Below are 10,686 nucleotides of genomic sequence, written 5' to 3'. Positions count from 1 at the left end.
GTACCTCCAGGGATGGTGACTCCACCACCTCCCTGGGTAGTGCATTCCAATGTCGAATCACCCTTTCTGTAGAGGAATTCCTCCAGCTGTCCAACCTGAACCTCCCCTGGGCAGCCTGAGATTGTGTCCTCTTGTCCTGGCACTGGTGGCCGGGGGGAAGAGGCCGATCCGCACTTGGCTGTGACCTTCTCGGAGTTACAGAGAGCGATAAAGTCATCCCTGAGCCTCCGCTTCTCCAGCCTAGACACCCTCAGCCCCCTCAGCCATTCCTTACAGGACTTGTGCTCCAGACCCTTCACCAGCTCCACTGCCCCTTCTCTGGACCCTTTCCAGCACCTCAATGTCCTTCTTGCAGGGAGGGCCCAGAACTGGACACAGGACTCGAGGTGTGGCCTCACCAGTACAGGGGGACAATCCCTGCCCTGGTCCTGCTGGCCACACCATTGCTGATACAGACCAGGATGCCACCAGCCTCCTTGGTCCCCTGGGCACAGCTGGCTCATGTTTAGGAGGATGGAGGTAAATCCAGTGGTAGTGATGCCTTTGTGTTGTGGAAGGCTGAGCTACACTCCTGCCACAGCTCCTGAATCTCCTAGCTCTCCAGTGAGGGAAGGCTGAGAGGTGGTTTTACTTCAACTATATGGCTCCTCTGTTTGGATGGGCTCTGGAGTGCCTCCTGCATCAAGGAGGGTTTCAAGCCAGCTGTGGGATTTGGGGAGGGGATTTGTTTCGAATTACCATTATCACATCTGTATGTTCCAGGGATCCTGAGGTTCTTGCCTCTTCCTGCAGTGATTTGTGCATTTCTGCAGGTGACAATTTGAAGCAGCGTGTTGCCCGGCTGTAAGTCTTGTAAACAGTCAGTCTAGTTTAAACACTTTTCCATTTTTGTTTGAATATCACTTGTCTTTGACAGTTTGAAGGCTGCTGAGAGATCACTTTTCCCATCATCTTTCTTAGCATACCTCATCGCTTGACTTCTCACACCTGCCTTTGGTGCAAGGTAGCCTAGAGGTGCTGCTCAGACCCACATAGTCCACTGGCATTTCAGATACCAACAAACAATTTGTCTTAGATGGTAATGCTGCATCTTCGTGAAGAGCGTACTTGAGTTGAACTGTACTTGAGAGCAAAGGTCATTCATGGAGTTTCTCCAAGTGCTTGTTTTCTGTCATTTCAACTCTTTAAAAAAATCCAGAAAGTGAACACTAACAGAGTAAATTAAAATCACTTGTGACTCATGCACGCTGATGGACATTCATGCCATTCTGTTTCATAAGTGGTCAACAGTGTTTATCCAAGATGTTCTGTATGTTGTTCTGAGTTTGTATCTAAAATGTGGTGCAAAATGTAAACTGCAACATACACGTAAAATTTCTTGTAAAATATAATTTAATCTTTCTGTGGCAGGAGGTCCTTCCATCTCCTTCCTCTTGTGTGTTGCACTTGTTTCTTGTTATAGTCTACTTTGCAAATCTCTTTCAGTTACAGGTCTAAGCTCTCAACTCTGGGACTTTCCAAAGAAGTGGGAATGAAGGCAGGGCTTCTGTCCAGATTCTTGTGCTTTATGCCAAGCAGTGAAAGCAGGGCCATCCCATTAATTCAGAGAACAAATTGAGTAAGAATTCTTGCCGGAAGAGAACTCTTCCTCTCTCACCGCTTTATGCTATATAATGATTTCTAGAATCAGGGTGATTTTCAACTTGTCCAAAAGCTTAAATATAAGAGCCAAACAAAATATTTACTGCCATCCAGTCTGGGAATTATTTCCTTATGAGGAGAAGGAACATCGCTGGGCACAGTGGTGTAGTGAAGTCACAATTTTATGGGTTGGTTGTTGTTTTCTTTTCTTTATAAAGTGAGTTTTGTCCTAGGGGAAGAAACACCCTAACAGAAGAGTTTATTCAATGGCTTAAAATAAATGCAGTTTCTTCTGCTGGCTTTGTTGCCTCTTGTGAGTGGGAAAACTTAATTTATGGGATGGAAATCAACAGTTGATAAGCACAGTGCTGTCTCACCATTGTAAAGTTATGTAGACAGAGGATTAGTGGCTGTTCAAAAATTTCTCCATGTCATGGGACTTTTGAAGTAGATACTTAAGCAGTGGTGTGGCTTTTGGTCAGACAGAAGGAGACCAGCAACATGGTGGTAGTTCAAATGCAGTAAGTACTCTACTTGCTTGCCTCACCTTCAAACAAATGCTGTCTCTAAAGGAGTTTAAGTGACAAATAATTTAATGCAAAGAAGGAAGATTGTTGCATTCTTAAAAACCTGCATGCTTGGGTTGAGCTATTTGTCTCTTCTCCTGAGAATTTTTTTTGTCTTGTGCATATTTCTACAACTTTTAGCAGTGCAGACCATCGAGTCCCAAGGAGAAAAACAAAGCATGTGCCAATTTGAGTTGAAGCCCATAATCTCTTTCCAAATTTGGAAATTTGACATATTTCTGATTTCTTGCAGATAATTTTTGAATGTGTTTATTTCATCAAGCCCTTGTGTTCAGGGAAGAAGAAATATAGCCCTGAATACGATGTCCCTGTACATGAGAGAAAATAAAGTGATTTTCTTGCTGTAAGCTGGCTTAGCTGTAGTCTGTGATTTGTCAGCACTGTGGTGGGTCATCCAGTTTAGATAGAACTGGATGTTTCCAAGGAGCAGAATGCAATGTCACTGGCACTTGAAGAATTAGTCATTTTCCTTTTGAATAAAAATTGAACCTATGCTCCAAAATGTGGATCTGGTCAGGAGCAAGGAAGTACCATATTTTACTTGAGAAACTTATGCCCTAACTGCTTACAGCCTCCAGAGATTTTATGGGACTGTTCTCAAAGAAATTGTATTCTCTTGTTTGAGCTGCTTTGGGATTACACATTGTCGATGTTCTGTAAGGCTCCATTTTTCTTTTCATACTAATCTGTGTTATGTTCTTGTCTGAAAATGGACTATGTTTTGTTATTTTTCTTGTTTCTTATAATGTATTAGTGTATCTGCTTCCATCTACAAAGAAACTTTTCTGGTCCTGTGAGCCTTTTCTGGTCCGCTGGATGTTAATGGATGACATGTATATTTGCTCCAGAGCCTTACCCATGCAAATAGTGTCTGAAGGCTGAGGCTGTTCCAACCAAACATGATTAAAAGTCATAGGAATCAAGATGGAAAAAGCTGTTAGGTCAAATAGTTCCCACACGCACCCCCAGGACCAGTGCAGGTTTGTTTCCAATGGTACATTCTTGGTGTTTTCCAGAAGGGGTCAGTGCAGGTCAGTGCTCACTTTGCATCCAACAGCCCTTCCCCCTTCTTGAAAAATTAGGAAACCTGAATCTGCTTACAAGTAGGTTGCAGAACGTCTAGAATTTATGCTAAAGTCTGTAGTTTGATGTTGGGCTATCAAAAGCCAAAGAAATGTGCTCAAATCCAACAACTGATAATCCAAGATTTTAAATGAGGGAAATTAGTAAACTCTTCAAAATTACTTGTTAGATATGTACTTACATTAAATGATACAGATCCTGAGAACTGTTCTGGGGATGCTCAGCTGAAATGAGAGGGACACAGATTCACAGGTTTATCCTGGTGAGTTGTCCATACTTAGAAAGCACATATTACTATAATATTTTATAGTTACACAAAAGCCTGGATAATTCAAAATTCTGATCATAAAAGACAAATGTGACAAAAACTCTCATGAGTCGAAATAAGGGAAGAGAATAACAATCATCCTGCACCACAATACGGTTGTGTTGTCCTACTCAAGCACTGAGATACAGTAATGTCCTTGAAGGTTGTCCAGTGTCATTTAGGGCATGGAGGCTCCTGCAGGGTTCATCACATGTGAATCAGCTCTCTGGTCCAGAGTGGCCAGAGATCATCAGCAGGAAAGGCTGGCCTATTGCACACCACTGTAGTGTACCCCAAATGCCTGTGTCCATGAAGAAGTGACAGCTAGCTTCTCAAACTGACTTTAGATGGTGGAGAAGAATGTCATTGGGAGAAAAATTAATAGTTGGAAGTGTGAAGGGAGTGAAAAGGTGGCTGGAGATGGTAAGAAGGAAATGCTGCAAAGGGAGTAGAGAGAGATGGCACTGAGATAGAAGAACGAGTGACTCACTTGAATACAACTTGTTTATATTTTTAAGGTTTTCTTGTTTTCCCAGTGGATATGGCTATTTTTCAAAGTAAAATAACCAAGGAATAATTTCATTACGTTTCCTTCCAAGATTTCAAGCTAAGTGTAAACAAGAAAAATCCAGTGGGAAAATTAATCTAACTTCCTTTTGCGAGAACATTTCAGTTCTGTTTCTCCCCCCACCACACTCCTTATATATTTTTGCTGCTACTGTTATACCCAATATCTGTGGCATTGCTGACACCAGCTAAAATACCTCAGTGATGGCATTTATTAGAGTGAGAAGACTTTAGAATCACTCAAAATTACTTCTGATATAAAAATGGTAAGTTCTGAGCCACTCAGTCCTTAAAAATATTGATGACTTTTGATGCTTTGGGAATGTTCCATATGGGCAAGTTAAAATGATAGAAAACAACTGAACCACTTGCACTGGATTTGATCTCTGGCAATTCATATTTGGGCTGCATGAAAGAATCATAAGGAACAAAAACTCTGTAACAACACCATGGCAATCAGACCGGCAAACTTCCAAAAGCTTTAATTTTTCCAGATGTTAAGGGCCTTGATTTTCCAACCCAGGTAAAGGAGGGACTTCAGAAAAACAGGCAATAAAAAACCATTCAATTTGTAGTGGTTGGCTGGCATAAAGACAACTCTATTGCTGAGTGTTTAGATACCAATGTTCTGAAACACAAGCAGTCTTAATTTGCATTAAATGAAATCAGAGGCTTTATCTGAGACATAAATCAAGATATGTTTTATAAGTCTTAAAATACATTTGTATGTTTTTCTAATAAAAATATTGCTTCTTCAGATGTTTCCAGGCTGCACTGTAACAAATGCTGCATCTGCCTTCTACAACAAACACGCTTGTAAATGGCCAGGGTGAGCAGGAGGAGACCGGAATCCTCTGGTTCGTTCACATTAGGAGAGCCCTGGGGTGGTCTTTCACTGGGGAGTCATGGAAGCCTGAAGGCAGCTGTTGGTGTCAGTGTTCTCTGCTGTTGGCTGCAGCACGTAGAGCCTTGACTCAGTTTCTCTCTTGTTGCCACCAAAGCTTGAGATTTATTGGAGAGGCCTTGGGACAACATACTTTGTGAAAAGAGTAGGGGCTATGTCATAAGGATGAACTTTTCAATCCTCTTTTTGCTCATCTTCCCATATTTCACTCCATGAGATTGGAGTGGGGGAAGCCCGTGCTGTGCTCTGATGTTGGACCATGATGGGACGTGATGGGGAGATCTCCAGCAGGGTTTTACTCTTATGGCTCCTCCAGCCAGATGGCTTCAATCTACTGACCAATTCTCTGTGCTTTGTGTGAGGTCTGTATGCAATTTAAATGGAGCCTGTTCTCAGCTAGTTTTGCCTTTTCCTTGTCCCCCTCCCCCACATGCACATATATTCCCAACTGACCCCTTTCATGCTTCCCTTTTTCTTTAGCCATTCGGGGAAATTATGCTGGCACCATACTGCAGATATATCAGCTGGATTCACCTCAAAGTCCTTTACTTTTGGAGATTTTCAGTCATCTAACTCCTCCAAGTATTTCTGAGAAGAGTGGTCACTTAGCCAACTGTGCTGTTGATGTAGTTCTCAGAGTGGTATTTCTTTGTGATGCTGCTGTTTTCCAGCTGGATAGAAATTTTAAAACATGGCAGTTCTTGTACACACCTATATGTGCTACCACTCCGAGTCTCAGCAGATTTGTCTAATCCACAGAGAACTGTTATCTGAATCTTGATTTATCTTTGCATTCTGTAAATCTGGAAAGAATGCATTTGCTTTCTAGGTTTTTGGGTTTGTTTGGAGTTTTTTTTGTTTGTTTTTTTTTATTATTATTATTTTATTTTTTTAAAATCTTCCAGTATTGTTCAGCATGAAAAGTCTCAAATATCACAACAAATAAAAGCAGGGAATGCTCTTCTCAATGCAATTTTATCACTTCGCATCAGAATTGCACTGAGTAGTAAACAATAGGGGACAGTCTTATTAGACAGTTGTATAAAGAGACAACAATAGAAGAGTGATAACAGTGCAAGACAGTACGACATCTCTGTTTTGTTTTGTTTCAGTCATCATCAAACTTGCTTTCTGAACTGGCATGTTGGAAAAAAAGTTATATGAGCTGAAGTGATTATTAATGGTCCATTAAAATCAGTTTTACTTCATCCCTAACTGTATGTACTTTCTGCTTGGCAATCTGGTGCATTGCATTTTTAGTCAATTCTGTACTTTTATTAGTCATCAACTTGGAAGAGACCTGGTGGCTGCTGGAAAACTGTACTGATGTCCTCCTTGCCATCAGGTGAAAACACAATATGATCTTGCATTTCCCTTTGTCTTCTAGGGTGGATGGCTGGATGCCTGACCTGTTTAGAGACAGATAAGGGAAAAGAGAATTTCCAAAAGAGTACTTTCATGACACTTTTCAAATCTCCTGGTACATTGGACTGTAGGATCTACATGGGTCATGTTGTGCAGCTCAAAAAGCTATTCCACTACTGAGGATTACCAAAGTGTATTGCAGTGTCATGCTTTTCATTTAATGTCTGTCAGTTTGTTTTTGGGAAAGATATTCTGTGCCTGTTTGTGTGAGTGATAATGACAAACAATTCCCATGTTGACATCCAATACATGGAAATAAAATCCCTTCCTGGCCTCAAAGATACTTGTTTCTGGTACGCTGCAGATCTAGTGTATAAACTAGGAATTTTGTTTGTGTGTGTGTGTGTATGTGTTTGTGTGTGTTTTTCTCCAAACAACAAAACAAAACGATTAACTGTAATCTCACTGAGTGCATCAGAGAAGAATACGAGTTTGGCGTGCAGCAAGAAAGCTGAGGCAGTGCTCGGCAAAGATGAAAGTGAGACGCTGATGGCCATAGTTTAACTGGGTTTTCATAAAACATGCTGTTCTTCACAATTTGGCTAGCACTTGATAGTTTATTTTTATGAGTCTGGCAAGACAATCAAACTTCAAACCATTTGCTTTGCAACTGAAAAAATGAGCTAGAGAGATATTCAGAAGAGCACTAGGACTCTTTGTCTCTTGTATTAAGAAGAAGCAATTCAGCAGCGAGGGAATGAGAGCCTCCAGCAAACATACAAGCACAGTTTAGCAGTAAATCAGTTCAGCTGCAGTCCTTACCACATGATATTCTGTAGTTGCCACTGGGGGGAATTCTGCTCATCTCCAGACAAGATGGTGACTTGAGTTTAATATTTATTTCCGTTTTTACAGATGTGCTGTCCAGTGATGGATGGGGTGTGTTAACCTTCTACTTTTTCACACCTGGTCCACACCTGTTTGGGATCTCATTCTCTGTTCTACTGGACAGCAGCTCTTGAACTTCGCTGGATCCTGGATCTCGCGCCAGTGGAGGGTGATGAATAGCTTTGAAACTCTTGGCCAGAGGGCTTTTTGTTTTTAAAGTCGGAGAGGTTGGTAGGTTTTGTTTTGTTCTTGACTGAATATTCATTCTCATGACAAAAACATTTCACAATAAGCTATTTCCATTTGACAGCTTTTTGGCAGTACATGTGTGAAATAAGTTGTGTTTTTTGTAGTCCAGTTCTTATTGAGAGAGAATATCCCTTTCTCTAAAAGGCCTTGTCATTGACTGTTTAATCAAAAAAGTTGTGGACTAAATGTTACTCGGAGTCTAAACTCACTAGGGAGCGTAGAAGTCGATTCTCCACCACACTGTGAAGAATCTGTGCAGCTTCTTTTGAGTTAAGAAGGGAACTTTGGTCTCCAGGGCTGTGGATTCAATAGCATGAAATTCAATACCAAAATTTTAAACCAAAAAACAAATAGTATTGTTTTGAATCCTTTTATAGCATGTTTTTTTCATTTGCACTGCATGAGCTTTAAATATTACTATGTACGCACTAGCCAAATTTAGGTTGATCAAAACTAGAGAGGAGTTCAGAGAGACCCGGCTAAACTTACTGAAGAGGAGGCTCCATGGCAAAGAATTTCCCTGTAGAATGCCAGGAGACAGTGCATGGTTTGAGAGAAAATTCATTTTTTCAGACGTCTTGAATTGTTCTAATTTAATTCTATTAGTTTAGGAAAAGACCTGAGTAGTGCTACTCAGAGCACTTATAGTATTACTGTTTACTTGGTTGGGCAGTGTGTGAATGGCAAGTATGTGGAGAATCACTGTAGTTATTAACAACATAATTGAAAGCCAGAATAAACATGATGACGATTCAGGCTTCTAAGCTAAGGTCAGTTCAAATTCAAATGGCAGACAGGCTACTAAGTGGATTTTAAATCCTCCCCTCTCTAGTCTGGTAGCTTTTTCAGGAGGAAAAATACTGAACTATGTGCACCTTGAGACTGATATAGCAGAGGGACTCACATGTTCCACATCTGCTGGTTTCTGTCTGTATGGGCTAAAGAAGGTGGTGAATTGGGACTGAAGTGCATGGAGGGAGCTGTGCTGTGAATGACATTTGAGGGAAGAGAGGGAAGAGGGAAGAGAGACATGAGGGAAGAACAGTTGGGATATCATGAGCAAAGGCCCAGGTGTGCAGCAGAGATGGGTTGAGGGATGCCAGAGCTGAGCTGTGATTAATTTTTGAGTAGACCAGCATATCACTGTCACACTGGCTGTTGATCAAGGCTCAAAGACAACTACTGGGGACAATATTGTAGTCCCAGGGCTGGAACAGTAGGGAGAGCTGCCGGTCAGCAGAGATTTTGTGGTGACATCAGGGAACAACAGAGAGAGGAGGAGAGGAGGGGAGGTGCCAGTCAAAAATTATAGATGTTAGCCGAGCTCAGTATTTGGACTAACTGGTTAATCCTGAGGTGCTTTCTTCTTCTTTGGATGCCATTATGTGTCAGGTTTCCCAGGTTTTTGGAGTTTTTTTGCAATTTTCCTTTAATAATTGGAATCTCCTTGTGCAGCGGGTGATCTAAACTATAATATAGAGGAATAAGCTTGGGAAAGTTTTGTTAAAAGAGAGTGGGTTACAAAAACAACCATCTCTGCATGGCTTGAAGCTGTCAGCGTGAGGCTGCCGACGCTGCAGCTGGAGGGGAACGCGACGGCTCCACAGCCTGAAGCAGAGCAGCCCACACAGCCTGCAAATGTTATGGGCCCGACGTGGGCTTGGGGGAGGTGTGCCTGCTTTGCCAGGTGGGCCATGCATGGAAGTCAGATGCTTAAGTAGCTGTAAGCCTCTAATTAAAGCAATAATTTTGAATCACAGTTCTGCCAAGAGTTTGAGAGGGGTGAGGAAAGTGCCTGAAAGTCCTGTTGGCCTCATCTCCAAAGTACAGCATGCTTTTGGGTGTCTGTTTCGAGCCTAATTTTTTGGCCCCTTGCTAGATGAAGGAACTCTTTGTGAGAACTGATAGCTCTCACTGCAAGTGGCTGCAGCATGCAGTTGTGCTAGTGTCCAGGCCTGGGGCAATCAAATAAAGCTAGAAGGAAAGTGGCCAGGGGCTGGGAAGTTTTGTGTCTCTGTGGCATGGGATGCTGGTCTGCCCAGGATGTCTTGGTGTTCGGCTCAGATGCAGTAGCTTTAGAGGAGGGGTTCCTGCAAACATTGTCATCCAGACAAATTGACTCGGTTTGTTCCTGTTGGCTTTGTTACTGTCTCCTCTGTGTTCCAGAAAGGGAGAATTTACCCTCTGCAAATGCAAGGCTTACACACAATTTTCCTGGAGCTCAGTCAGTCAGCCAAATCAGCAGGAGCTTTTTGGAAATGACAGGAGCCAACTGAGGTCAGTTTTGATCTGGTGGGAATTTTACTAAACCAGTATTGGGTAGGAGTCACTTTCATTAGACCAAATCAGTAGGAACTGCAGAGAGCTGGCTGAAAAGGTGTAATTTCTGAGGAGCTCTTGGATGAAAATCACCTCCTAGATGGAGTCAGGGCCGTGCCCATTTATTACGGCTAGGAGGGTCTTTGTTCTCAACCAGCTGAGCTAGACTAGTCTCTTCAGGATTTTTTTTTCAACTTTCCTCATTGCATACCAAGACCCTTTCCAAACAGGCAGCAATGGCCCTACAACTGTTGTGTAAGGAGCATCAGAAATTACTGTGCCCTTTGTGGGTGCCCAGAGGCCAGGCTGGAACCTTCTCTGCTCCCAGCTGCTGTCTCAACCCCAGTGTGTGGTCCTCACTCTGGCTGTGTGGAGGCTTCTCTTGATCTTCAGGGATACTGCAGGAAACTCTTTGCTCTCACTGTCCTCAGAGCTGTCCATTTGGAGAGGATGTATCATAGCCTGGCATAACACACCAATGTAGGGAGTGTTATCCTGTGGAATATTCAGCAAGCCATGTCTCTAGCTTTGCAGCACCATGTGTAAGCATGCCCTGGAGTCTGTTGGTTGAGGTAGCTGATCCTTTCTCCCAGGATTATTTTGTGTTCTGTTTTCTGGGTTACATTCTGATGATGGCACAAATTTTCCTGGGGTTCTTCTAGGTTGTCCTGCTTCTCATGCCTTATCTGATCCATGTTCTTAGGTGACAATATGGGGACACAGACCACCTGGCCTCAATTCTCTGCTTGCTACAGACTTTCTGGATGACTTTGAAA

This window comes from Ammospiza caudacuta, chromosome 3 (assembly GCF_027887145.1).
Source record: "Ammospiza caudacuta isolate bAmmCau1 chromosome 3, bAmmCau1.pri, whole genome shotgun sequence".
Classification (NCBI taxonomy): Eukaryota; Metazoa; Chordata; class Aves; order Passeriformes; family Passerellidae; genus Ammospiza; species Ammospiza caudacuta.
The sequence above is the reverse complement of the archived record's forward strand: the minus strand, read 5'-3'. Positions refer to the sequence as shown.